The following is a 26,752-nucleotide window of genomic DNA, read 5'->3' as shown; positions in this document are numbered from 1 at the left end:
GATTTCAACTCTGAGAATTTTGACAAAGGGAGAAAGAAGCAGATATGTTTAGGGAGGAAGCAGCCTCATAAACTCTTGTTTTGCAACAGTGTCTGGAATGAAGTATATAAGGCCTGAGGCTCCATCTAAGGCAAAATCATACTGGAGAAAAATCCATTCATGAAGCTAAGTCATCCTAATGTAAATGATATTTCATGAGTAGAGACTGAAACTAGTGTGAAGGACATTTTCTAAATCAATGTAAAAGTGTGCAGAAATAGCTGGATCTAAATTGAATAAGAATTGTGTGACAAATCGATGAGGTGGTGAGGAAAAGCCAGTTAAGGTACCGATGGGCCTGTCAAGAGAATCTGAATGCTACAAGACCAAATCTAGAAGATTCTGGGTAAAGATGTTTCCTTGGAAGGGTTAGCAAAAGAAAGAGTTCTTTTAAGTGCTTTCCCAAAGCCTATTTTCTGTCCTTTGGAGCTTTTTGACTTTGAGTGGTTGGGAATGATTGGTTTTGATGATCTCAATCGCTCTCTCTCATTCTCTCTCTCTCTCTCTCTCTCTCTCTCTCCCTCCATTACCACCAACAGGCTGACTCCCCTTGCCCCCTCCAATAACAGGCTGATTCTATTAGATCATTAACTTTCTCTTTCTTATAAAAAGAGTGCATTTGATAACATCATTTAATGGGGCACTTGAGAAATGGCCCCTTTCAAAGTGTTCATCTTCATTTGTGCTGGTTGAAGAACTGGTGAGGCTAACTTAAGACAGAAGTAAGCACCTTTCTACTGAGGGTCTCACCTGGTAAGAGGTAGCTCATTTGGGTCCATTTAATGATAAAAATATGAACAAATCCAATCTAGAGTTTAGGGAACTGCCTATATTTTGAAAATCTTTGAGTTTCAGCTATTCTGTAAGGATTGACGGGAAATTCAACATGAGAGAACATTCCTGCCTTAGAACTTCTTAGGGAGAATCAAGCAAACCACAATGTAAGAGTGACCCTTTGTATATCTTATTCTAGAAGAAACGAGTCCTGGGCCAATTCATGTTTTCTGAACTTCATGTGAAGAGTGTGTGGGATATTCAAAGAAGGAGTGAGTACCATATGTGGACACCTTAAAATTGACAGGTGACTCAGCTCTCTTGGCGCTATCTAGGCTGCTGGCAAATGACAGGCGTAATACTAAGCCCATACAGTGTCGTGGTTAGCAGAAAAACTGGAAGAAAGTCATGAGAGCAGTTGAGATAAACTGGCCATTGATCAAGATGGATTAAAAGACAAAATGAGTTGGCACCAGAAATAGATTAAGATGAGCAACTCTACACACTTTATTTTTAATGACCTTTAAATAATATAAATTCATTACCATTTTTAAATTTAATACTGCAATGTTTAAATTCTTAACCCTGGTGGTGCAGTGGTTAAGAATCTGCCTGCCAATGCAGGGGACACAGGTTCGATCCCTGTTCCGGGAAGATCCCACATGCTGCAGAGCAGCTAAGCCCGTGTGCCACAGCTACTGAGCCTGCGCTCTACAGCCCGAGAGCCACAACTAAGCCTGTGCGCCTAGAGCCCGTGGTGCCCCGAAACAAGAGAAGCCACCACAATGAGAAGTCCACTCGCTGCAACTAGAGAAAGCCCGCGCGCAGCAAGACCCAACGCAGCCAAAACTAAATAAATTTTTAAAAAAAGAAGAAAATGGAAATAATCAATAACCACCACCAAGAGTAACTGTGTTAATATTTTGGTTTGTTTCTTTCAAGTCTTTTACTATGCATGAATACATTTTCTTTTACAACACCGATTATTTACTATATACCTCTATGCAATATACAATTAACTCTGTAGTAGACAACTTTGTATGTAAATCTTCGTTGAGTGTCTGTCATTTCCTTAGATTAAATTCTCTAGAAATAGAATTACCGAGTCAAAAGATATGAATTTCGGACACGTGGACACGGGGGGAAGGGGAGGGTGGGACGAACTGGGAGAGTAGCACTGACATATATACACTACCACGTGTAAAATAGATAGCTAGTGGGAACCTGCTGTATAGCACAGGGAGCTCAGCTCAGTGCTCTGTGGTGACCTAGATGGGTGGGATGGGGGGCAGGGAGGCCCAAGAGTGGGGGATATATGTATACATATAGCTGATTCACTTCGTTGTACAGCAGAAACTAACACAACATTGTAAAGCAACTATACTCCAATAAAAAAAAAAGATATGAATTTTCAGGTCTTAACATGTATCACTAAATTGATTTCTGGGAAGGTCAACCTAACTTATTCTTAAATTATCCACTTCTTTAAATGCATCTTTTTACCTTCTATGGAGCCTTTCATTTTCCCCTTGAAATTAAATAATCTCCTAAACTTGGTTCTATATTGTAATAGGAATAAAAAACAAATCCAGGTTTATCGAGAGAACTATTTTGTGATTTTGTTGTAACTTATACTGAGATAATTCTCAACTTTCTCAAATACTTTCATACCCGCTATTACATTTAGTCCCCACAAAAAATCCCATGAGGTGAATAGAATTAATTAGAGAATGTTTTAAGCTTTGGGAGAGGGTTTCAGGCATTATCTTGTTCATATTTTATTAATGTTTCCATCTGACAAAGGCACAGGGAGGATATGAGACTTTTAAAGTTCTAGAGCCTAAGTGTTTGGAATCTCAGTTCATATATCACCTTCCCACTGGATGACCTTAACTTTATACTGGTCCATGTAAGGCTTTGTGGCACTCCCAATTTCCTCCTCCTTCTGCACTGTTTTATCAATGCATTGGGAACTACACCATTCAATCTCTCCTTATTATAGGGATATGCAAATAATTGGAAATCTGGACTGAGACTCCTAAGCAGAGACAGAGCACACTTGAAACAAGCACTTTATCTATGATGTGGATGATGACCTAGAAGAGTATCCCCAAGAGTATGTAGATGAAAATGAGCCAATGGACTTGAGAGAGGTCTGAACTTGGGGTGAACTTGATAAACCAAAGTGGGCAAGGGAAACTTAGTAAGAACAAGTTTAGAGCTCCAAGCTCAACCTATTTTAGTACTGTACTGTTCTGACCATGAGGACTGCTGAGAGCTGGAGTATGCAGAGACTCAGAGGGAATCGTTTCCACTAGTAATTCTCACCTGCTCACGTGATTTAAGTAGCATAGGTGAGTTCTGTCAACAGACAGGAAGAATCCTCAAGAAGAAACATCAAGCCTCCTTCCACCCCAAATATTTGGACATTCTTTACAGATTATCATCTGCCTAAATCAGTGTGGATTACAACATACTGCATGGAAGTTAAAACAGCACTCTGCTGGTGTTTGATGATCAACCAATGGTCTATCATGGTCTCTGGTCAGTTGTTGCTTTGTTTTTCCCCAGGGGTCAAATTTATTTTATTTTAAAACATCTCCATAGCATTTCCGTTTATTTTGTGTGTGTGTAATTTTAAATTCAGAGGAACCACTTCTTAAAATGCCTGACATTTAAGAAAATCTGGTGCTGTATTGCCACCACGGAAGCCAAGTATCATGTGTATAGAATGTAGCACGGTTTAGCACGTTGAGTGTACCAGATTTTCCTTAAAATTAACATTCATGCCATATGTTGGTGCCCTAAAATCAATACTACTTTGGCTGATGAAAATGCAAAAGGAAAACATTCTCAGACTGAGTGCTGTTCTCTTTCTTTGTAGACAATGTTTTATGTAGACATTAGCAATTATCTTTGGGAGAGAATGATGAGTGCCTGCTCTGTAATTCTTGGTGAGAGGTCAAACACCCAAAGGCATGGAAGCCAGAAGGTCCAGCTTGTAAGGCAAGGGAACCTCCAGGTATTGGCCCTGTAAGATAGTCCTGTGTTCTCAGTTTACTATTCAGCTCCAGACAATGCCTTGGCAGAAACTTGGAGGTAGACTCCAGACTCATCCACCATCATTATGTTCAAGAGGGCAAGGGGGAGAGGAGGAGCCCAGAAATCTTTCACTGAACTTAGAGAGGGCATGACACCAGAAATTTAGACAATGCTCTGGCAACCCAGGGCAACAAGTGACCTATACTCTCACACATTCCCTTGTGCGTCCCAGCTGGTGGGCCTTGTGACCTTTGAGGTCACACTCCCTCTGAGTTGCTCCTCTGCCCCTACCTGCCTCTGCAGCGTATGGCCTCCATGGTGCCAACAAGAAGTAAATCTTTATGCCCATGGTTCAAGCATCTGCAGTGTTCTCGATTTGCAATGTGCTTTGCCTATGTATTTACATCACTGCGCTCCCTGGGCCCCTCTATGGCTTGGGCAGAGTCTGGGGCTCTCCCTGACACACAGGGGGCACAGCCTTTTGCTTATAAATATTGATCCAAAACCCATACTAAAGGGAAGGACAAGAGGACAAGGTCGCATTACTCCTAAAACCACCAGACATATTTGAACTATGATGGGAATTCTGTGCCTGGGGCTTCCGTTGTGCTGCAGTATTAAATAAGAATGGTGTGTTCTCAAAGCTGAAGCAGGCTTTTACATCTGTACTGTAAAGGATACATAGTATTTAAGGGGAACATTTGAAAATCCTACCAGTAGTAGAACCTAAGAAAGTCTGGAAATCTATCTTTAAAAAAAACTTTTTATTGTGGAAAAATTCAAACTATAAAAGTAAAGAGAATAATGTAATGAATCCCCATGTCTCATACCAAGTTTCCATTATGACCAAGCTTATTCCACCTATACCCATTCACTCCCTTACCTCCCAACTAGGATGACTTTGAAGTAGATCCATGACATCTTATTATTCCATCTATACCTATTTTAGGATGTATCTCTTAAACATAAGCACTTTTTTCTTAAAACATAGCTACACTACTATATGTAATATCTAAAATAAATCAGTAGTTTCCTTAATCATTAAATATCCAATCAGTATTCAAATTTCACTAGAAAATCCAGTTTTTTGCCTTGGAATGAAAAACATTCTTGGAATTGTGTCAGTTTACTAGTAAACTAGCCAGTTTTCCACCTTTCAGATATCATAGAAGAGTTTGAAAGGTTGAAAAGAAAGCTCCTTTTGGGAGCTCTGATAATGAAGATAAAGAGAAGGAAGAACTACTTGGACTTCCTTAACCCAGGGTCAATGAGTGTTGAGACTGAAAAGGTTGTTACACATTATCCAGCTCCACCACACTTACTTGTTGTAAGCTGAGGCACAGAGGAGTAAACTGACTTCCTCAAATTCACACAGCGAATTAACGACAAAGTATTCAATTTTAAAATTTAAGAGGCTCTATTTAAGATATTACTTATTTTGTTTTTAAAGTTGTTTTAGAAGGACCTCTATTTCCAGGGCTTTGTGCATGGATTTAAGGTCTGTGTGGCTGCTTTGATAGTTTAGAGCTGTGCTGTCCTATTCAGTGCTAATCAGCCATACGTAGCTCATGAGCACATGAAATATGACTAATCTGATTTGAGACATGCTATGCATGTAAAATACATGCTGGATTTCAAAAATTTGGTGAAGGGAAGGTAAAATATCTCATTAATTGTTATTTTATTGATTAATGTTAAAATAACATTTTTGAGTTACTGGGTTAAATAAAATAGATTTGTTCAAATTAAGTTCACCTGTTTTTTACTTTTTTAGTATGGCTACCAGAAAATATAAAATTCCATTTGTGTCTTACATTCTATTATGTTTCTGTTGGACAATGCTGGTTTAGAGATTGTGTTTTTGATCCAGGCAGGATTCCATCAACTCATTACACAACCAGGCCTTGGGGCTGGAGAGGGCTGGGGAAGGTCATCGATCCTACCCGTCTCTTATCACTAAGGCTGGAAACTAACTAAACCACCCTACAGTAAATCTTATTTTTAAATATTTGTAGAAAAATAAGACTTCTAACTTCCCATGGCTTTGCCTAATATAAGTAGGTGAGTTCTACAAGTAGGAGAGTCATACATGTACTTGTGCAAGTATTTTAAACAAAGCACTAGGAATTATTCTTGAACTCTCCCTCCATCAACCCTCATGGCCAATCTAAAAGCAAGTTCTACTTTCAAAATACCTCTCAGATCTCTACATTTATCCTCGTCGTGACCTCCCCAACCAACTGCCTGGTCCAAGCAACAACGATCTCACCTTAGCTGCGGCGTTTGTCTCATAATTAGTCTTCCACACCATTCTTACTCCACTCTTGTAATCCATTCTCCACGAAGCAGTGCAGTGGCTTCTCAGAGAGCACACATGACCATGTCATTCCCCTCCTTGAAGGCCTCCAGTAGCTCCCCATTTATTTCGGGATAAAATTCAAAATCTGAACACGGCCTTCAAGCCCAGCATGGTCTGATCCATTTCTTCGGCTGCATCTTGACCACGTTCCCCAAGCTCTCTGCAGTTTACTCACATTGGCCTTCTCTCAGTTCCTCATCCATACCATGCTGCCCCTCCTTTCAGAATCTCCATACATGTCATTCCTATTGCCTGAAAACTCTTCCCCTCCCTCCATCTACCTCTGTCTAATCAGTACATATTTATTCAGATCCAGCTCAAAGCATCCCTTCCTCAGCACTTCCTGACCAGGGCAGGTATACTAATTTCAACACTCAGCACGGATCAGAGTGGTCATTTTCACTTATTTGTGTGATTACTCACTTAATGTCTAGCTCCCTTTGTAAATTGTTTGCTCCATAATTGCAGTGAGCCCATTAGTTCACATTCACTGTTGTATCCCAGCACAGTTCCTGGCACGTCATAGGCCCTCAATTAACGGGAAGGACAAAGGAAGAAAGGCGAGGTGGTTGTACCAACAAGAATCCTGTCTTGGGCTTCCCTGGTGGCTCAGTGGTTGAGAAGCCGCCTGCCAATGTAGGGGACACGGGTTCGAGCCCTGGGCCAGGAAGATCCCACATGCCGTGAAGCAACTAAGCCCACGCACCATAACTACTGAGCCTGCGCTCAAGAGCCCATGAGCCACAACTACTGAAGCCCGCATGCTACAACTACTGAAGCCTGTGCACCTAGAGCCTGTGCTCCACAACAAGAGAAGCCACTGCAATGAGAAGCCCGTGCGCCACAATGAAAGGTAGCCCCTGCTCGCCGCAACTAGAGAAAGCCCACGCACAGCAACAAAGACCCAACGTAGCCAAAAATAAATAAATTAAAAAAAAAAAAAAGAATCCTGGCTCTTCTTTCTTTACTACTCTTGAGTGGAGAGGAACACCCCTCATCACCATTCCTTCACAGCTCGTTAACTTATTCCTGGACAGACTACCTGAGTACCCCAGTTATGGATTAGCAAATTCTATGGGCTCTATTTTCAGTGTCTATCCGTAATCCAGCCACTTCTCACCACCTCCACTGCTTCTACCGTGGTCTAAGCCACAGGTTTCTTCTAGGAACTTTGACCTTTACTCTGAAATGATGGAAAATTGTTTTCTAATAGCCTCTTAACTCTTCTCCTTACTTCCACATTTGGCTCCTTGTACACTCCTGTGTACTCAACACAATAGTCAAACTGATCATATTAAAGTGTAAGTCAGATCTTCTTACTCTCCTGCCTAAAACTCTCCAACAATCTTCTATTTTAGAGTACAGCCAGAGTCCACCCTGTGGTCTGCAAGTATCTCCATGATGTCGTTACCCCGCTGACCTCATACCCTACCACACTCTCCCTGGCTTACTCCACTCCAATCCCAATGACCTCTGGTTTTTCTCACACACACCAGGCTTTCTCCCACCTCAGGGCCTTTGCACCTGCTGCCCTTTCTGCCTGGACAGCCCTTCCTCTGGATACCTACATGATTCTCTCTTTGCCTCCTTTAAGTTTTTGTTCAATATCACCTTTTCAACGAGGCCACCCTAACCCCGCCCTGCTCCCCACCCCTGCACTCCCTCTTCTTTCTCCTTCCTTGTTTTATTCATTTACTTTTTAAAAAATTTATTTATTTTTTGGCTGTGTTGGGTCTTCGTTGCTGCACGCAGGCTTTCTCTAGTTGCGGAGAGTAGGGGCTACTCTTAGTTGCGGTGCGTGGGCATCTCATTGCGGTGGCTTCTCTTGTGGAGCATGGGATCTAGAGCACAGGCTCAGTAGTTGTGGCACATGGGCTTAGTTGCTCTGCGGCATGTGGAATCTTCCCGGTCCAGGGCTCGAACCCATGTCCCCTGCACTGCCAGGCAGATTCTTAACCACTGCGCCACCAGGGAAGCCCCCTTGTTTTATTTTTCTCCATATCTTCTAACATATTATGTAACTTATTTATTTTATTCATCGTCCACTTCCCTCTGCTAGAATGCAGGCTCCATGAGGACAGGGATGTTTGTCTTCTGTTTCCTGTTATATCCCCTAACTCATGGCCGATCTAAAAGCAAGTTCTACCTTCAAAATACCTCTCAGATCTCTACATTTAGAGAGATCTGTCCATCAGATCTCTCTAAAGTGCCTAAAACACTGTCTATCAAGAGGTTGCTGCCGGATAAATGTCTGCTGAAAAACAGGCAGGCTTGCAACCAGCCATCCAGCGTGACCAGGCAGAACTGGCCTGTGTTGTCAGCAGGGCCAGCTTGGCTCTACCTCAGAGCTAGCTCAGGAGACTTGGAGGCTCTCTAAGCCCAGGTCAGCTGCCCAATGTCCTAGCTCAGTTCTGGTAACTGTCTGTGAGGCCAAGGAAGAAATATGGTTCCAGAGGGCATCTAAATGGCTCCCCCCAACATCCTCCCCACCTCCCCCTCCTCCATCCCCACCACACACAAATATACCACACAACCGTCTCCCTTTCCAAGGACACAACTCAGGCTATTTCTAAAACTGAGATTCTGATCCAAAACAGTAGCCAACACACAGTGCATCTCCATGTGCACAGGAAAAGACAGGAGACCTCTGAGCAATTTCCTGGCCCTATATTTTTCCATTCCAGTAAATGAGGCCTTCTTTAGCTCAGGAATCTATCTCTGAACCCAGCCAATGCCTTAATGGTGCATTCCATTCATTACTGCCTGGGCTTGTTTCTTTGTTCTTGGATTTTCCATTTTAAGTGATGGACACCTGGATCCCTTCTGTCATAAAAATTTTGACAAGGAGCTCTCCTGGGTGTTGACTACTAGTTAAGGTAACGCTAATAGAGAGTTCCTTTCCTAAATAGGCATTTTATTTAATAATATGTAATACTTAAATTGCACTCTCTGCCTTCAAAGGGTTTTGCAAACTTTACACTCTATTAAGCTGAGCAGCATTCATGCTTTGTGGCTGAGAACCCAGCAAGGTTAATTTGCCTAAGGCCACAGCTAGCTGTGTTTTGGACAAAGTGCTTTGTCTTCTTTAACAGATAAGGAAAATATAACTAATACAAGTTGTAGTTATTTAGCAACTGTCATGATCAGTAAATTAGTTTTGAGTTCTTTCTGTGTGTTTTTTTAAGCCCCTGTTTGGAGTTCTTTCTTGGCTGTACTAGCTCCTCCATGTCTCCAGATACAATTCCATGTTCCTCTTCTTCTTTGTCCCCAACCCCTACCCTTCCTCCTCTTCCTCATCTTTATTCTCTGTTGGGTCTGGGATACTCTAGCTGCCAGGAGGAACCCACCATATCCCCAACCTGACAGTTACCCTTATCCCTGTTTCTCTGGGACCTACTTTCAGGAGATAAGCATATTGTCATTAATAGATTACGAAGGCTTGAAGTCAAGTTCCAAAGGGTGGAGAAAACCAAAGAATAAGTTGTATAATATCTTCCTGGCTTATCAGTTTTAGTGGTGAGTAATTTAAAGCATTTTAAATGCAAACAAATATGGATATGTTATGGAGCGGAATGCAAACACCAGGACAGGCTAAAGGCTGAATTTCTACCTAAGCAGATTACTTAGGATTTCTTTTCTAGATTTTTCTCTCCCATTAGCAGTACTTGGATTAGAAAAGTCTAAGAAGAACTGATATAACACGGCACTTCCTCTGAGCTCCATGGAGGTGAAATATCAAGATTGATTTTCTAAGGGCTGGTAGAATCAGTCTTGTTATTGTATTGTGCCTTTGAGCAAGGAATGCTTTTTCTGGGGACTGTCTTGAAGGTAATGGAGGGAAGCTGGGGCATCCTTTCCTCCGGATCTTGAACATCCACCAGGCAGCAGCCTTACCAAACTGAGGGCAGAGTGGCCTTTTTCTCATTATTCAACAAATAAAAGAAATACGCAAGGAAACCTATCATACCTGAGACTATGATTAAAAAAAAAATCTGGCATGTGTTCAAGGATGAAATTTCTATTACAAACTGATTTCACACTGAATGTGTTGAAGACCCTTTAAAGAGAATGGAAATATGTGAAATAAAAGCTAAGCCACGATTACTTGGATTTGGCTTTAACCTGTCCACACTGAGGTGCACATAACCTCAAGCCCCAAGGATACTTAAGCTCATCACAGCATGTGGAGATAAGGTATAGAGCCATGCATGTAACGTGCCTGTAGAATGCACTTGTTATAGAAGAGCAAAGAGCTCAGGACACAGAGTCAGAATCCCAGCTCCCCGACCTACTAACTTTCCTAAGCTTCCCTTTTCTTAACCGTAATAACAGGATAATAATACTTTATCAAATATTTCTAGCTCTTCTTCTGAGCACATAGTCAGATTGCACTTCCCTATTCCCTTTACTTGTAGGCATGGCCGTGTGACTTGCTTTGGCCAACAAAATGCGAGCACAAGTGACGTGTCATTTCCTTGTGGAATCTTTGAGAATCAGTCCATGGTTCCCATAATTTTCTTTCCCTCTACCATAGCAACCTGAAACATTTCCAGTATAGCTGTTCTGTCAGCCTCGGTCCTAAAGCTAAGGTGACCTGGGTCAAAGCCACTGTTGATTTACAAAATGGATATGTAATGGAAGGGAGATATAAATCCTTGTTTTCTTTCTCTTTTCTTTATTTTTTTAAGCTGTGGGGATTTAGAGTGTGCTTGTCACTGAAACGTTACCTAGTCTATCCTGACTAATACACTACTTCATGGATCTGGGGAAAGATTAAAACGAGATACCTAATAGTTGTTACTATTGCTATGTACCTGCATGGTGCATAGCAAGTGCTAAATAAATGCTAGTTCTTTCCTCCCTTACTACATTTCTCTGCTTTGTGATCCTTCCCAGCCCTTCCTTATCAGCCCTGAGCTATGCTGCTCTTCAGATGGTTGTTTTCAATTTGAGAAGAATGAAAATCTTCGTTTTAAGACTTTTTAAAGTATTCCTTCATACACTTTAAGAAAATGAGAGCGCCCTTGAGTGGAGCAGACTGGGAACTCCCATGATGGGAAGAGAACCTCCTCTTTGAAATTTATAAAAGAGAAAGGAGCTAAGTGTCTTATCAAGGAAATCAGCCAGAAAGTAAAACCAGTGAACTCTGAAAATTTCCAACCACAGAGAACAGTCCACCCTACAGCAACATGCCTCTATCATGGAGCTGGGAGCACAGACCTTTCATGGGGATCCGGTTCTGACTCTCCTTTAACAGGCTCTCTGTCCTGGAGGGAGGTGGAGTCCTTGATCTACTTAGTACCTGCTTTTACGACATTTCAGTAAGAATGATGAAGATGGTCAGACCTCAGACTTAGCTTTTTCCTCACTGGCTTCTTAAGAGGCCTCTCCGTTCCTCTACCCAATCCAGGCTGTAGCTTCACGGGTCTGAGAGAGGAAGCCAATGGGCTACTGCTGCTGCTTTAGCCAAATCACTTAGACTTAATCATTAACAATTCATTGAATTAGTCCATCAACCTAATACTTTTTTAGGGTGTTTAGCTCCACGTTGGAGGGAAAAATTTCCTACCTAAATTTACTCTAGAAAGCCACGTCTTTGAGACCCATTCAAAGGGTAAATGTTTGTTGATCAATTTAGAAGGCATTCATTAGGGCTGTGGTTCTCTAAACTGTTGAAAATTTCGAGCATAAGAGAAGGAAAGAGGAAGGGAATATATATGAGACAGAGCTTAATAAGTCCTCCGCTTTTGCAGTCACTTCCAGAAATTAGAGGCAAGCAAGACAGCTCTATTTCAGAACCTCCAGTGAGCGAAGAGACATGCAGAAAAATAGGAAAGGTGACAAAGGAGAACGTTCATTCAGAGATTTGTATTAAGCATCTGTGGAAGGATAGCTGCTGTGCTGGGCATGGATGGACAATGGTGAGAAAAGTCATGGTCCTGACTTTCTCAAGGGGAGAGGACACTATTGCTATTTTGTGTGGGTTCACGGTAGAACTTCATCATCCCTGCCCACCCCCAACCACTAGATGCCAATAGTGCCCCCTGGTCATTGTGATAATCTCCCTGTTTCCAAATGCCTCCGGGGTGGACTCTACTGTCCCCAGTTGAGAACTACTGAACTTGAGTATGATAGTTGTTGACGGTGCTACATTAGAGAGCTCTCAAAGGCGCATAAAGGACCCCAGTGAGAGGAGGAGCCAAAGAGAAGCTCACCCTGAGATAGCACTTGCTCTCTACATCTTGCCCTGGTTTACAGATCCGAAGTTCCAAAGGAGGCAGGACTAGGTTTGAGGTGCTGGTGGCTCTGAAGATACTCTGAATTTACTTGAAGTTTCTGGAATGAATAGAATTATTTGAAGAGGAGGAAGCTATAAGGGGTGCGGATTGGTTAGCAAGAACCGCTAGACATCCCTCAACAGTAAGCTGGTCGGCTAGTAGATTAACAGGGACCCTTTAGAGCTGGCCCACAGCTCCTTGGAAGGAGCTTAGAGGGATAAAGGCACATCATGTTGGTACTGATGTTGCACGGCCACCTCAGGGGGCTGGCACATACTTTTGGCAACTCACAACCTTCTTCCTCATTTTTAGGTTGCATTAGTTGGAGGACGAGAAAGGCTGATAAGAGAAAGAGAAACTAACATTTATTGAGCACCTAGTATGGTCAGATAAAGCACTAGGAATGTTCCAGTGTGCTATATCACAGAGAGGCTGAGTGAGGTAGAAGGAGCATAAACTGAGAAGTTAGGCAGCCCAGGGTTTAAATTGTAGGTCTCTCACCTACCAACTGTGACCAGTTACTTAATCTCCGAGCCTCAGGTTCCTCATCTTGAAACAAACAAAAAAAAGAAAACCACCTCACGGGGTTAATTATGAGACTTCATAAAATAAGGTATACAAAACACTTGACAGAAAAAAAAGCACTCAATAAATATACTAGTATTTTTGGCTTCCTAACAATACTAGTAAGAAGAGATTCTCGTGGTTGTAAAGAGGAAGGAGGAAGACCTGAAACAAGATTAGGGCTAGAGATCTAGAAAAATAACAAGACAAGTCAATAATGCTCATTCCAAGTTCCTAGTTTGTTACTGCAGGCCTTTTCATCTGGACCTTTTGAGGGAAAATCTCAGCAATTGCTGCAGCTCTGAAAATAGGCCTCAGAGAGCCCCTCTCTCTACTGTGCACTGGTCAAACCATTGGGATGCAGGGTGGGGTGGGGGGCATTCTGGATCAAACCTTACGGACAGGGACACACTGGAGAGCACACAGAGGAGTGCAACCTGCTGGTGAGGAGATGCAAAACCACACCTTACTGAGATGGCTGACGGAACCTGGAGTGTTAAGAAGGAGGTGTGTTGGAGGTCTGGGGATTTGATAGCTTCTACATGAATACTTCAAAGGGCCGATACTTGGAAGGACTGGATTTGTTCTGTGTGGTCCCAGTGAGTAGAAACAGTGTCAATGGATGGAGGTGACAGGGAAGCATATTCACCTCCATTCAGTATAACCATTAAATTACTGGAAACTTCTGGAAAGCTTGAACTGGGTTTTATTCATGTAGTGCCCACAGCACCAGCACAGAGCCTTGCCCACGTGGTATAGCCAACGATGAGTAGCTGCTACGATTATTACTGCCTGGTCTTGGGAAAAGCAGCCAGTTTGGAAAAGCTGATTATCTCTTCATTTGCCCAGCAGCCTGAGACCTTTGTTAGAAACAATTATGTCAGGCAGTAGTGACACTCAGGGCAGCCCATTTTTAAAAGTCTAGCAACAGGTTCTTTTTTTCTACCTTAAACAACTCACTTTGCAAACACTGAAAAAAAAAAGTTTCTATCGGGCTCAAAGGTTGTTCATGGCATAAAGCTAAACAACTATCCATGGGATGATCTGGAAGTGAAATTTTAAGCTACATAAACATTGAGCCTGCTGTGAAAGGTCATTCTGACTTCCTTTGACCCTCTCATAACTGTGATCCTCAGCATTTTGGTTTGTGGCAAGAAAGCATTGCTTCTCTCCTCCTATCTAGATGGTTTACTGGTCTTGTTTCCTCTCATGGTTTCTAAGGAGGAATAAAGCCTTGACATCTGCTCCAAGCCCAAACTCTTCCTGCCTGATCTACTAAATGCATATTTTGATGACATAAAGTTGATAGATTTGTAACAGCTACTGGACCAGAATATATAGAAACATCATCGTCTCTCTATCTCGAGCTCATTGAAGCAAATACTCCCAAACACAGTATCTGCATAAAAGCCGCTGTCCTAACTGCCCGCCTGTGACTAAGGAAACGTAGATGAGGAATTACATATCTAGAATTGCCCTTTCTTCCTATTCCACATTTTCACTTATTCATAAATTTATCCCCCAAATGTCTATCAAGTTCCAACTATGTGACAAAAAGTGGTGCAGCAAGTGTTGCCTAACACAAGACCACATTTGCTCTTTCCTATGTGACAAGAATGTGTTAAGGCATCACGTGCATTCACTCACGTGACCGTCACAGCACCCTATGAGGTAGGCTCTACCCTTTTCCCCATTTTGCCAATAAGGAAACTAGTACGCAAATAGGTTAAGCAGATTGCTCAATGTCACACAGGTCAGAAGGGAATCTTTAGGGAGACAGCTGTTAGACGAAGGAAGAAATTAAACAATACTGATGACTACTTCCAGACACTTTCTATCAAATATAGGTATAGGTAGCAGTTTAAGAGTAGAAAATCTCACTGCCACCAGAAGACCTAGATTATTCAAAATACCGCCCTGTAATTTATTAGTGAACACCAGCTTTGCTCTACAGACGGTGGTTCCCAGGTTTTTCAGCATGATGCCCTTTGTAAATTTCATAAATTAAATAAATAAATAAATAAACCCATTTTGCAAATCCCCAGAAAGTTTGAAAAAATACCAAATAACCAAAAGCTATTTTTAATTCAGCAACATTTGAAATTAATTTATATTTTATTCATTACCACTATATAACAAGATTTGAAAGCAGAGGTACGTGTACTTTCAAAACATTATTTAGTCAGTGTGCAAACAGTAGGTACTTGACATCCAAATACAGACCCCTTGACTCCTTGCAATAACTCCACAGACCCTGGAGATTCACAGAACTTATGACTTCTGCCGAATCGCCTATCTTGAGTCTCGGTTTACTCATCTCTAAAGTGGGGATAATAAGAGCTTTAATGTGAGACCAACAAGAATTTGGAGGGCTCTTGTCTGAGAGAGTATAAAAATAGTTAAAAACAGCCTCTGACAAATATGGTTCCAATGTAGTTAGGGAGAACAAACACACGTGAAAGAATTAGTAGGCAGGGCAACCCACTAAGCTAAACTATGCCTTCTGGAATCTAGTTCTAGAATGTGATCTGATAATATATAAGGCAGTGAGTGTATGTAAAGAGGGTTCACTATCACCTTACACACAGAGGGAAAATTCAATTCACTTAAAAGCCATCAAATATTTTTTATTGTTTTTGCTGGAGGGCTGCTATCCATGGCTGAGACACTTGAAGTTACAGGGGCGCACAGATACATCCCTTGCTGGGCTGCACCGAGACTGAAGCTGGGAAACACGGGCATATGCACGTCACGGTGATGGAAGATTTTTGGCCTGGTTTGGTTTGGTTTGAAGCTGCAACTCATATTTATTAAATGACTACCATGGGGAGGAAGTTATACAATGGCCCTAGTATTAATATTTAATGATATTTTGATCCAAATGTGATTTAAGGAACATTTTTCATGCAAATGGAAACTTGCTGCTTAACTTAACTGGCACAAGCCCCCGCATAATGTCACCATCTTGCAATTTTCCAGCCTGCATTTATCACGTTTTCAGGATATAATTGACTCCAGGGGATAGAATTGTGGAAGTAGTTTCCCTGAATGATACTAGCTTGGGGGCAGCAGAAATTACTCCAGTCTCTCCCTTTGTGTTGTTGGATTAGGGGGAAAAAAAGCCTTTGAATCACCCCAGGACTCTCAGTTCATGGTGCTAATGAGTACACAGATTGATGACTTAGATGCCTCTCTTCCCCACTTCCCCAGGAAAGCTCCAGATCCCATGAGCAGGGAGAGTTCAGATAAATAACTAAAAGGGCTAATATTTATTGAATATTACTATAAGGGAGGCACTGTGCTAAGCAGTTGCATGCATTATCACTCTTAATCCTCACAACAAACCCTAAGAGGATGGTGCTCTTTTATACCTGTCATGCAGATGAAGAAATTAAACTACTCATGACCACACCGCTGGCAAGCTCATGGGCGGGGACTTGATCTCAAGCAGCTGCCCCCAGAACGTGGGTTGTAACCACTCCTCTATACTGCCTTGCCACTCCCCTCTCAAACTCGGCTTTCTGGCCTGCTTTCTCACCCTGGTTGACACCCATATTTTACACGTTGCCAAGGGAATGGGGACCCTACGATTTGAGAGTCAACTGAAGAAGGAACAGAGCCTTTGGTTGTGGCTTTGTATGTGGCATTTAGTGACATGCGGGCAGGGAAAGGACAAGAGGAATGTAGATGGATGTGAAATGATCATCCTTAAAGAAATTATCAGAGCATGGAACATAAAATCAGAGGCATTTTCATTATATATATGTACTGTACTTAATTGAGCCAATCCCTTATTGGACAATTATGCTATACCTAATCTGTTTTTTCTTGTCTTGCATTGTAGGTATGTCTTTTTACATCTTACAAGTATATCTGTAATATAATTTCCAAGAGGAGTCACTTTTACATTTTGATAGACACTCACAAATTGCTCTCTAAAGTTTTACTAATTCACTATTCTACCATCGATATATGACAGTACTCTCCAGATCCCCAGAAACAAATATGTTAATAAATGTTTTATCTTTTGTTTCATCAAGTAGGTAAAAAATGGTATCTCATAGTTTTAATTTGCATCCATTTTTATGAAGTAGGTTGAGTATCTTTTATTTTTTACATGTTTAAGAACCAAATATATTTCATTTTATGTGAAATGTGTTTCATGTCATTTGTCCATTTTCTGGTCATATTAAGTTCTTTGTGATACATGTTTAAAATGTTTCCCCCAGCTTTTTGTTTGCCTTTTTCACCTTGCTTATTGAGTTTGGGCCCTATAGAAGCTTTTTAATTTTAATGTATAATAAATGTTAAGGCTTCTAGATAAAACTAGAAAGACTTTTCCTACCCTGAGATTCAAAAAAAAATAAATCTGCCATTTTCCTATTATTTTTATGCTTTTATTTTTAACATTTTAAATCTTTGATCTATCTGGAATTTTAACTTAAGAAATAAGGAAGAGATATGTTTGTTTTTCCCAAATAGCTACCTAGGTATGCCAACACCATTAACTACATAATCCAACTTTCCTCTCTGATATGCAATGCTATTTTTGTCATATACTAAATTTCCATATGCTTTTGGGTTCACTGACTTGCCTTCTATTCATGTGTCAGCAAGCACACTCAAGCCTCTATCTCTGACTCCAAGTTTAGCCTTCTCTTCTGCATTACTTACATTTTCAAAACAACACACAATAAGTGAATGGAACCCTTTATGAATTTCTTGCAATAACACTTAAGTCCTCTCTCACCTTCTCCCCTACTGCCACTAGCTAACAAAATTCAAGCTCTTTTTTTTATTATATCTAAGAAAAATATAATTACAATGGTAAACCTGTTTGAAAGTATAGGGGACTGAGAATCAGATACTACATTCTTGAGTCAAATAAACAGTTTGGGGCTAATCCACAGTTTCCTTTCATAAGAGCCAATGATTTTGGATAGTCTGTGTGTGTGTGTGTTTATACACACGTGTGTAAGGCACATGTGCCACGTACAGGAGAGATAGCACTTTATTAAGTAAACAAACTCCCCCTTCCCCCAAATCCATATTGGTTGAAAAGCAAATAAATTTAGCACTTTATGTCCTAATCCTTCTGGGATAGGATCTGCTCACAGCACAACGTCCTTCCTAACTGCAGGTACCGAATATGCGATGCCGAAATCCCTCTCCTAGGAGGCTCAGAAAGAGCCCAAGGAGCCAGTGTAAAGTGTGGAATGTCTGAGCACTTAAAGGTTGTAAAGACAAACCAAAATGATGTAATATTGAGCTGCACCTTCTTTTCCAAACACTAGGCTCTCCACTCCTTCTCCAACATCCTCTTTAAGACTCACGACTCAGGCTACAGCTAGGAGATAAGAACTCTCCATCCCTGGGGATCCAGAGACAGGGGATTGTGCTGATGTGACTGGGATGCAGGAGAGCTCTGGATGATGTTGGAGGAGACGCCGACTTGCTTGTTGCACTGCATACTGAATATCTCCTGAGTGTTAAGAAAGATGGTGCTTGCCCAACGCTCTCTTTTTTTTTCTTTTTTGGCTGCTCTGCATGAGAGCGCAGAGTCCTAACCACTGGACCGTCAGGGAATTCCCCCAAACTCAGAAAATCCGGTGGGAGGCAGGATTCTGGATATACCTAGGAGTAACCTTGTAGAACTTTTTGCATGTTCTTCACCCTAAGATTTCAAGTTCTAGTAGTTCAGGAACCCCACCCTGGTGGATTAAGTACGGTGCTCCTTCACACCTTAAAAGTCTTCAATGTATACATTTTTCAGGATAATGCTGAAAGATCCCCTTTCGTACATTTTTTTAACTGAAAAAGCTATCAGGGGTGGAGGGGAGGGGAGGGAGCTCCACTATGCTGTGGGGAAGAAAACTGCCTGAATTAGAAAAACAGTAAGAGACAAGCAGTGGCTTTTGTGGTGGGTGTTCCATAAAACAACGTTGAAAACACAGAGTTCTTTCTCTCCCTGCACTTCCCGTGAGGAAGGCCAGAGGGCCTCCATTAAGGGGGAGAAGCCACCATCTCCATCCAGGCAAAGGCCTTGTGTCCAGGCTGAAGCAAACCAGAGGTTATTCCGGTCCTCTCCCTCACTCTCTTCCGGCCCTGCTTCCTTTCCCCCACCCCTCCAACAATAGCCCCTCTTGATTTCTGTTCTAAGTGAGAACGGTGAGTCCCCAGTGCAAAGGAAGCTCTAAGGATTCTTTCGAACTGGGAAGAGTGAGGGGTGTGTGCTGGCATCTGCTCCTTGGTGGTGATGCTGGGGACCCGCCCCCCAACCTTCTCCCAGAGGCAGGTAGCAGGGTTTCTTGTCCCCATTCTCCAGCATTCAAAGGGAGAAGCTGGCAGCGTACCTCTTCTTCCCAGAAGGGCTCTGAGATACTCTCTCATACTGTTGCTTTTAAATATTTTTTCAAACCGCTGAAAAAGCTGGACACCTTTTTGGAATGATGTTCCCAAAACTTGTCACTGCCCCTGCTGGGTCTTCCTTACCTTGAGCCAGTAGCCTGTGGGACAGTCAGAGCCTTAGGCCCCTCCCCAGATTCATTAGAGCTGGGAAAGGCCTAGTAACCGTCCCCAGGTGATTCTGATGTTTGGTTCTCAAAAGACACTTGAAAAACAATACCCCAGACCTTTACTCTCTGAGATTATTAGGGTACCTTGGTACCGCGTTAACTTGCTAGGTGAGACCACAAAAATCATGCCTAATGCTGCTCAGAGCTGAATAGACTTGAGGCTTGTCCAGTAACACCATTATCTAAGAGGGAGCTATGTTGTCTTGGACAAGTTCAAAGTTTACAAAAGGGCTCTGTAGAACAGGGGCCTACATTCTGAAATCAATCTGTGTATACAACAGATCAAAACCCTAAGGCAGTGTTGCTCAAACTTGAATGTGCTCCTGAATCATATGGAGATTATGTTAAAAATGCTGATTCTGATTCAGGGGGTCTGGGGTGCAGCCTGAGATTCCGCTTTTCTAACAAACTCCCAGGTGATGCCATGCTGTTGGTTCTTGGACTACACTTGAGGAACACTGCCTTAAGGGATACTTAATTAAAAAATAATAATTATTAGCTGCTTCCTCCTTAATGAGAAACCTGAAAACAAGGAACATCAATTCAGTGACCTTGAGTAAGTCACTTAACTTTTTCTAGCCTATCTGTTAAACAAGGTGGTTGCCTTTCCTCATCTCTGAAATGGGGAGAATAAAGCACCTACTTCTTAGAATGGGAGGGTTAAGTGAAATAATGTATGTAAAGTTCTTGGCGGTCCCCAAACTTCGTCATGACTCCTCCATAAATGTTGCGAGTGATGGTGATCCTGTGGTTATCTCATTCTCCCATTAATACCAGTGGCCGTCACAGAATGAGGTCAAAGCGGGGCCGCAGCAGATCATAGGAAAATTGGAGAAGGGGTCAGAATTCCTTTGTGTGGCCCTGGTATTTGGCACTAAAGAGACAGGCCTTATCAATGTGAACAAAGAGAGGTTTTTCCGTTCCGACTATGGATAATGGAAACCTAAGACCCCAATGTTGTTAAATTCATACTTATGTTTACCACTTTAAATTTGCCAAATAAGTGCAAAGCTCCCTCAATCCAGGATTTGTTCATTTTGGCTGTCTCCAGTGCCTAATTATATAAAGGAAAAGGTATTGTGTGCCACAAGGATATCACATTTCCCTCCCTGAATTCACTCCTTCGTGTTTGTGTAAACTCGGTGGCATCCCTTTAACTTGGATTTACAGCCCTGCCTATAAAAAAACCTGAGAGCACTGAGCATTTCCTACAAGGCTAAATCCTGGCTCACAACTCTTTTGGTCAAGGAGAAACAAATGACCACTCTCTCTCTGTCTCTCTCTCTCGCCAAAAACAATGTGCTAACCCATCATCTGCCCAGAAAACGAATGGAAAATGAAATGCAACCAAAGTCTTTTCTGTGTATCTGATAAATGTTTATCTCCCAGAAGCAAGTGGGTGGGCTCCTTGCCAAGATGACACATTAATATACATGTAACAGCCCCATGCATGTAATGGTGGAACAAGCCATAATTCCAGTCAATTCAGGTGGGAATAAACATGTCAAGCTGGCAGTTTGGCACTGTCCAGAACCCCAGAAACTCTGACTAATTTTCAACTTACTAACTGCTGTATTTAGCATTATATTAAGATAGCATATTTCACTCTACAGCCCACTTATTTATTGTCATCTAGTCCACAAACATTTATTGTGCACCTATTTTATGCCATGCACTGTTCTAGGCCCTAGGCGTATAGCAGTGAACGAACAAAGGCCCTGTCCTCATGGTGCTTACTGTCTAGTGAATTTACATATTATACATAACTTCTGAGGAAGACATGTTCTTATTCTTTTATCTATATGTCATTGTTTTATCTAAATGTATTTGATATTTGAATGGTTAAAAAGAACAGCCATCATTAGGCTAGCTGTTTCTAAGAGTGCACATCAAAATAGTTGCTGCCTCTCTGCTTCTGTCAGGTGGAGACCTGTGTCCACTGCTGCTCTACTTATTAGCCATATAAACATGTGAGAAAAATATTCAAGAGATTTGGGTAGAAATGAAATTAGGGAAATCAGAAATTTTTCTCTAAGCTACAGATTTTTCTTATGATTAAAGCAGATTTAATAGGACTTGTGGGTGCCAGTTTTTCAAACACCATTATCAATCTTTTGCCTTTCCATGTCAGTATTAACTTAGGGACAAGGATCTAACTTCTAAAATAGGCTCAGCACAACACACACTGTAAAAAGTTAAAAACAAAACCAAAAAACTTATGAGATTGAATCTACAAATATTTTTTTAAAGTGAACAGAAAAAAATAGTATCTGTGTTTTCCTTGATTAAAGAAAGAATGCATTTGTATCTTAATGTAAGGTGCAAATAATATATAAATGCATAAATCGAAGAATGCTATTCATACAGAATTACAATATTTATAATTCTAAGTAATTGCTCTTTTATGATACATATGTTGTTATAGAACATTCATCAGTCTCATCCGATTGGTTGCATATTCCTTACTCCATAATGCTAACAGCTTCTAGAATAACAATTGATACGTCCAAACTAATTTCTGGAGAGAACATCAAATGCCGAATAGGAATTATGCTTAAAAGTATGGCTCTTAAAACATACGTTTTAGTTTAATGTCAATGCAATCCTGAAGAAGACAGAGCAAGACAGTGACCATCTGTTTTAGAGAATCACAGGATGTCAGCATAAGAATCTCATAGATCATCTAGTGCAGTGGGCAGGGGAGAAGAGTGTAAACAAGGCCCAGGTGAATTCTGATACGCACTCACACAGGCCACTTTGAGAGTCACTGATTTGGTCCAACCTCATCATTTTACAGAGAAAACTGAGGTCCAAGCAAGTGAAGAAACCTATCAGGTCACACGTATAGGGGGCAGCAGAGGTTAGACAAAACAGAGCAGAAGTGTTCTCACTCCCAAACTGGTCTTTGTTCCCCTGCTCTAAGCCACCTTAGAAGACACATTTTTTGCACATTAGGGTAGAAAACCCCAGCTTCAATTTGCTCTCTGAGGGTTAAGTTGTCCAAACAAGTTTCTATTGTATCAGAGCCTCTTATTCTAACAAAAGAACCTCAAAGTTTTGGGTTATTGGTGGTAGATTTTGGTTGTTGCTCTGGTTGTGTGTTTTGCTTTTGGAAGATGGAGAGGGAAGTTTAACTAAGACCTAAGTTAAAGTATCATTATTACTTAACAGACTAACCAGGATGTAGGTTTTAAAGGTTAGAGTGAGAGAAAAATAGCAGTTGGATCACACACACACACACACACACACACACACACACACAAAGTGGTGATACTGGTATTCTATTCATCAGTGATAAAGTAAGTGGCTTGCTGCTAAAATATTTGAGGAGAGGGATCTGTTAGCCTTCACTGTGGGGAGAACATGTCACTTCAAGTCCTTTTCTCTTTGGCTGAGTCACTGCCACCATGGTCTCCAAAAAAAAAGTCTCCAGCCCTCCACTGCTAGGGAAAAGGTCACCAAGAGCACAGAGCTCGAGAGCTTGGGGAAGTGGGTAAGAGGGAGAATGAAACATCTACAATATCATGTAGTCTCTTCAAACATTCATCTAAGTTCAAGACTTTTATCCCAAGACAAACTCTTCCCTACTCGCCCCTCTATTGAACACAGCGGCATTTTAATGAGGCTAAATCTGGGGTTTCTGCCATTAGTGAAGATGAACATCAAAATATTAAGCTCTGCTTTCCTTTGTTTTAAAAGAATTGAGCTTCACTCAATGTGTGCCCAACTCCAAAGCTATGAGGCATGATTTTTGTTCTGACAGACCCTTGGTATAGTATTGATCAAGGATAATGTCACAAATTATGGGGATGTAGTCTACTCTCTACATTCCAAAGAGACAGTACCCTTAAGTATTAACATAAAACTTAAAAAAATTACAACTGACATTGGTTGACTCCTATTACTTGCCGTGCTTTGTGTTAATCGTGTTACATAAAAAATCTTATTTAATGCTCACAACAACTCTATTATAACGTAGATGCAATTTTACATTAGGGGAAACTGAGGCTTAGAGAGGTTAATTACCTGGCCGAAGTGTCACACAGTAAGCAACAAAGCTGGAATTCAGACCCAGATTTGTATAACAACAAAGCCTGTGCTTTTGATGTTCTGCTTGCTCTCATTTGATTCACATCCCAGCACACAGACCTATAGGACACATCCTAACATAATTTAACATTTATATGACAAATTTATAATTTAGTTATATGTACAGTTTGGGCACAAATTAATTAACACAACCTCTGTGTGTCAAATTATGGCTCATTCCAAGCTGGAGTTCCCCTAATGTTATCACAGAAGAGCCTCTGATGACCCCAAAGAAGAATCACACACTGGAAGTTTCCACAAATGCCAACTCACTCCTTGGAGTTGAGTGAAGACAGATTGGCAGCAAGTAGCCTAAACAAGTCAATGGCTTTCTTCTTTAGGGAGCTGATCTTTTCCCCCCAGTATCCAACAAATATTCTCATGGCAATGACTTAACGACTCAAATGGAAATACTGAATACATATTTTTTTCTTTTAAAGAAAAGAATCTATCCTGAGCTCCTTAATCTTGGGCCATAGTGGAGACGCACCCTCGAGGCTGTTTTCTGCGCCATTGGCATACCCACCTTTTGCCTTACTTGTCTTTGGTCAGTGTGACTCTGCTGTCCTTTTTTTCATACTGTGTTGCATCTGATGCTTTTATTCAATAACCCAAATGAGAGAGTGTTCTCTGATGTTGTTCTAATTGGACATAAAATCAAACACATTATCAAGGAAAAATGAAACTGAAAGAAGCAAGAAAACTCGCAGCCCTAAGTTTTCTACTGGGGTCACATTTGCTGATAAAAGATGCAAAGTAAAAGAAGTACCCAAGCTGATCAGTCCCGGCTCCCTTTTGACCTGAAGATCTATGAAATGGGGTGGCTGGTTAAGTGGTAGGGGAGCTGGAGAACACTTTCAACTGTTATTAGCATGATTTTGCCTCCTCAGCAGGCAAACGCTAATCACATCTCTTTTCCTTTGCTCGTTTTATAGTGCTCCTAAGGAAAGCCTCTTGAAAAAAAGGAGAAGAAAAAAGAAGTCTGACTAATGGAACAAAACCCACATAACAGTCCAGTTCTATCATATTTTCTTATTCTTATTAAGATGATGGCTCGGTTTCGAATAAAGATTAATTACTTGATTGTGGTTAATGCATAGTCTGGCCAAGTTAATTTATAAATGAGAGAACAGCTATTTTTATCACACTCTTCACATCCCAGATGACTTCAATCAGTAAATTTCATAGAAGTGAATATATGAGAAAACCTCTGCCTGTCCTTTGTCTTTCACCCATTCAACACCTCTCTGAATTGAATGATTAATATTAGTAAATATACACAGTCTTTCAGAGTGACCTTGCTGGCCTGTTTCTGACAATGTGATCTTGGCTTCCTTGTGGCTTGCCATGATGAGTTCTTCAAAACATTATACTTTCTGCCGAATTTAATTGAAGTAAGTTAGACTTTTAAAAACTAGTTGTGTGTGTAATCTTGACTAGTTTGCTGTATTCTATTTGGTGCTTCGAAAGCCAGGCGCGGGGTAAGTATTTTTCAACATTTAGCTTGGTTTTTCACTCCTGATCACAAGAGATCAATCTCAATCTTCCTGTTAGTGGCATGTTGTCTTCCAAAACTAAAGCTACATGCCCCAAAATCTTTGCCTTCTTTTGTGTGGCAGATGACATCTTCCACTGACAGTGGATAATAAATTTACATTCAACCCACATTTTTTTCCCCCCCCCCCGCCCCCGCCATGAAGTACAATTCGAAGTGACATTCCCTTCTTTTTTTCCTCCTACCTCAGTGATGCAGAATTACAATCATAGATTAACAGTTCTCTTCGCGGGGGATGCTGGATGAAAAGAAAGGAACAAGAGAAGGCACCTCCATCTAGACAATGGGTAACAAAATCCCCACAGCAAACCTCAGTTCTTAGCAGACACCCTGATAAGGTTCTCAGGACACAGCGCTGAGGAAGAGTGAATTCCCCAGTGAGACACATCACATACTCCAGTGGCTCCTGGTTAACCCGGCCATCTTATCTGTGCCAAAATTCAGATTTAACACAATGTCCTCCTTAGCCCAATGCAATTCTATGCCCAGTTCTGCCAGCCTCAGCTCTGCAAAACATCAGTATTCTCTTAAAAAATAATATAAGCTTAAATGCTGGGCCATCCTTCAGTCGTACACTTTGATTAAGGATTACACCCAGTAAAGCATTTTCTGTTGAAGATGCCCACAGCAATATCCATCCCAGGGACATTGAAATGGAGGTAGAAAGGATTGCATGGGTAACTTACCAGCTCCTGAGTCTCAATGGCTGCAGCAGCCCCCGTGCTTTACCTGATCCCTTGCCTCTCTGTCTCTCTCCCTCTCTCTCTCCCTCCTTGTCTTGTGTACAGATTGCAGAGAACTTAAAGAACTCGCAGGGACAGTGTTCAAATGACTTAAGAAAGAGAACAGGAACAATACTTCGTTCTCTTTTTCTCAGATGAGTACCTTCGGGAAGAAGGAAGGAAGGGAGGGGAGAGGGAGGAAGTCAACAACCCTTTGCTTTCCTGAAAAAAAATAAGGAAACAGAAGATAGACATCTCATTTTCTCTTAAACAAAATGTTGGAAGGGGCAAAAAAAAAAAACTTTGAAAAAAGGAATTCCTCAAATATGCTCTCTGCCCTGGGAGCTTTAAAGAGATGAAAAGCCTTACTGGCTTGGCCTGTCCAAACAAATGGTGTTCCAGAAAGTCAGGCTCTCCTGAGCTTGCAGCCTCTGGTATCTAGTTTGCAGAACTGACACAGCCAAAGGGGAACAAATCATGTCTTGTCCACTCTGAGCAAGGGAAAGTTTGGTCTGTCACACTAACTGAGGCAAAGCGGCAGCCTGTGAGGCCAGGCAGCGTGCAGGTCAGCCAGAATGCATGGCTCTTCCTAGGCTCTTTGAAACACCAGCGTTGCTGCCGTTCTTCAGCCTGACTCTAGAGCCTTATAGTTCTTCCCAGATCAAATAACAGACTTATGCACTGGTCCCTGCCACGGACCAAGACAATAGACTAAAACAAGCTTCCATCTCTGCTGGTGGATGAAAAAGAAAAAA

General features: G+C 41.4%; 1 protein-coding gene across 5 annotated transcripts in view; it reads right to left on the bottom strand.

Annotated features, from left to right (window-relative positions):
- Nucleotides 1-26,752, bottom strand: part of ZNF366 (zinc finger protein 366) — an 86,635-nt gene that overhangs the window by 38,577 nt on the left and 21,306 nt on the right. Inside the window, exons 1-3 of one of the 5 annotated variants that reach the window (XM_024756184.1) lie at nucleotides 25,962-26,082; nucleotides 25,461-25,513; nucleotides 24,247-24,361 (exon numbers count right to left, since the gene is read on the bottom strand). The exons of 1 other annotated variant lie outside the window; for it this stretch is intronic. The gene's annotated coding sequence lies outside the window, so the exon portion shown is untranslated. Of the gene's footprint in view, nucleotides 1-24,246; nucleotides 24,496-25,460; nucleotides 25,514-25,961; nucleotides 26,083-26,752 lie in introns of those variants that run through there. 3 more of the 5 variants (XM_024756186.1, XM_024756183.1, XM_024756185.1) reach the window with 3 other exon arrangements.

The sequence above is a fragment of the Neophocaena asiaeorientalis genome, unplaced genomic scaffold (genome assembly GCF_003031525.2).
Source record: "Neophocaena asiaeorientalis asiaeorientalis breed wild unplaced genomic scaffold, Neophocaena_asiaeorientalis_V1.1 scaffold376, whole genome shotgun sequence".
NCBI lineage: Eukaryota > Metazoa > Chordata > Mammalia > Artiodactyla > Phocoenidae > Neophocaena > Neophocaena asiaeorientalis.
This window is presented reverse-complemented; position numbering and strand designations above follow the sequence as displayed.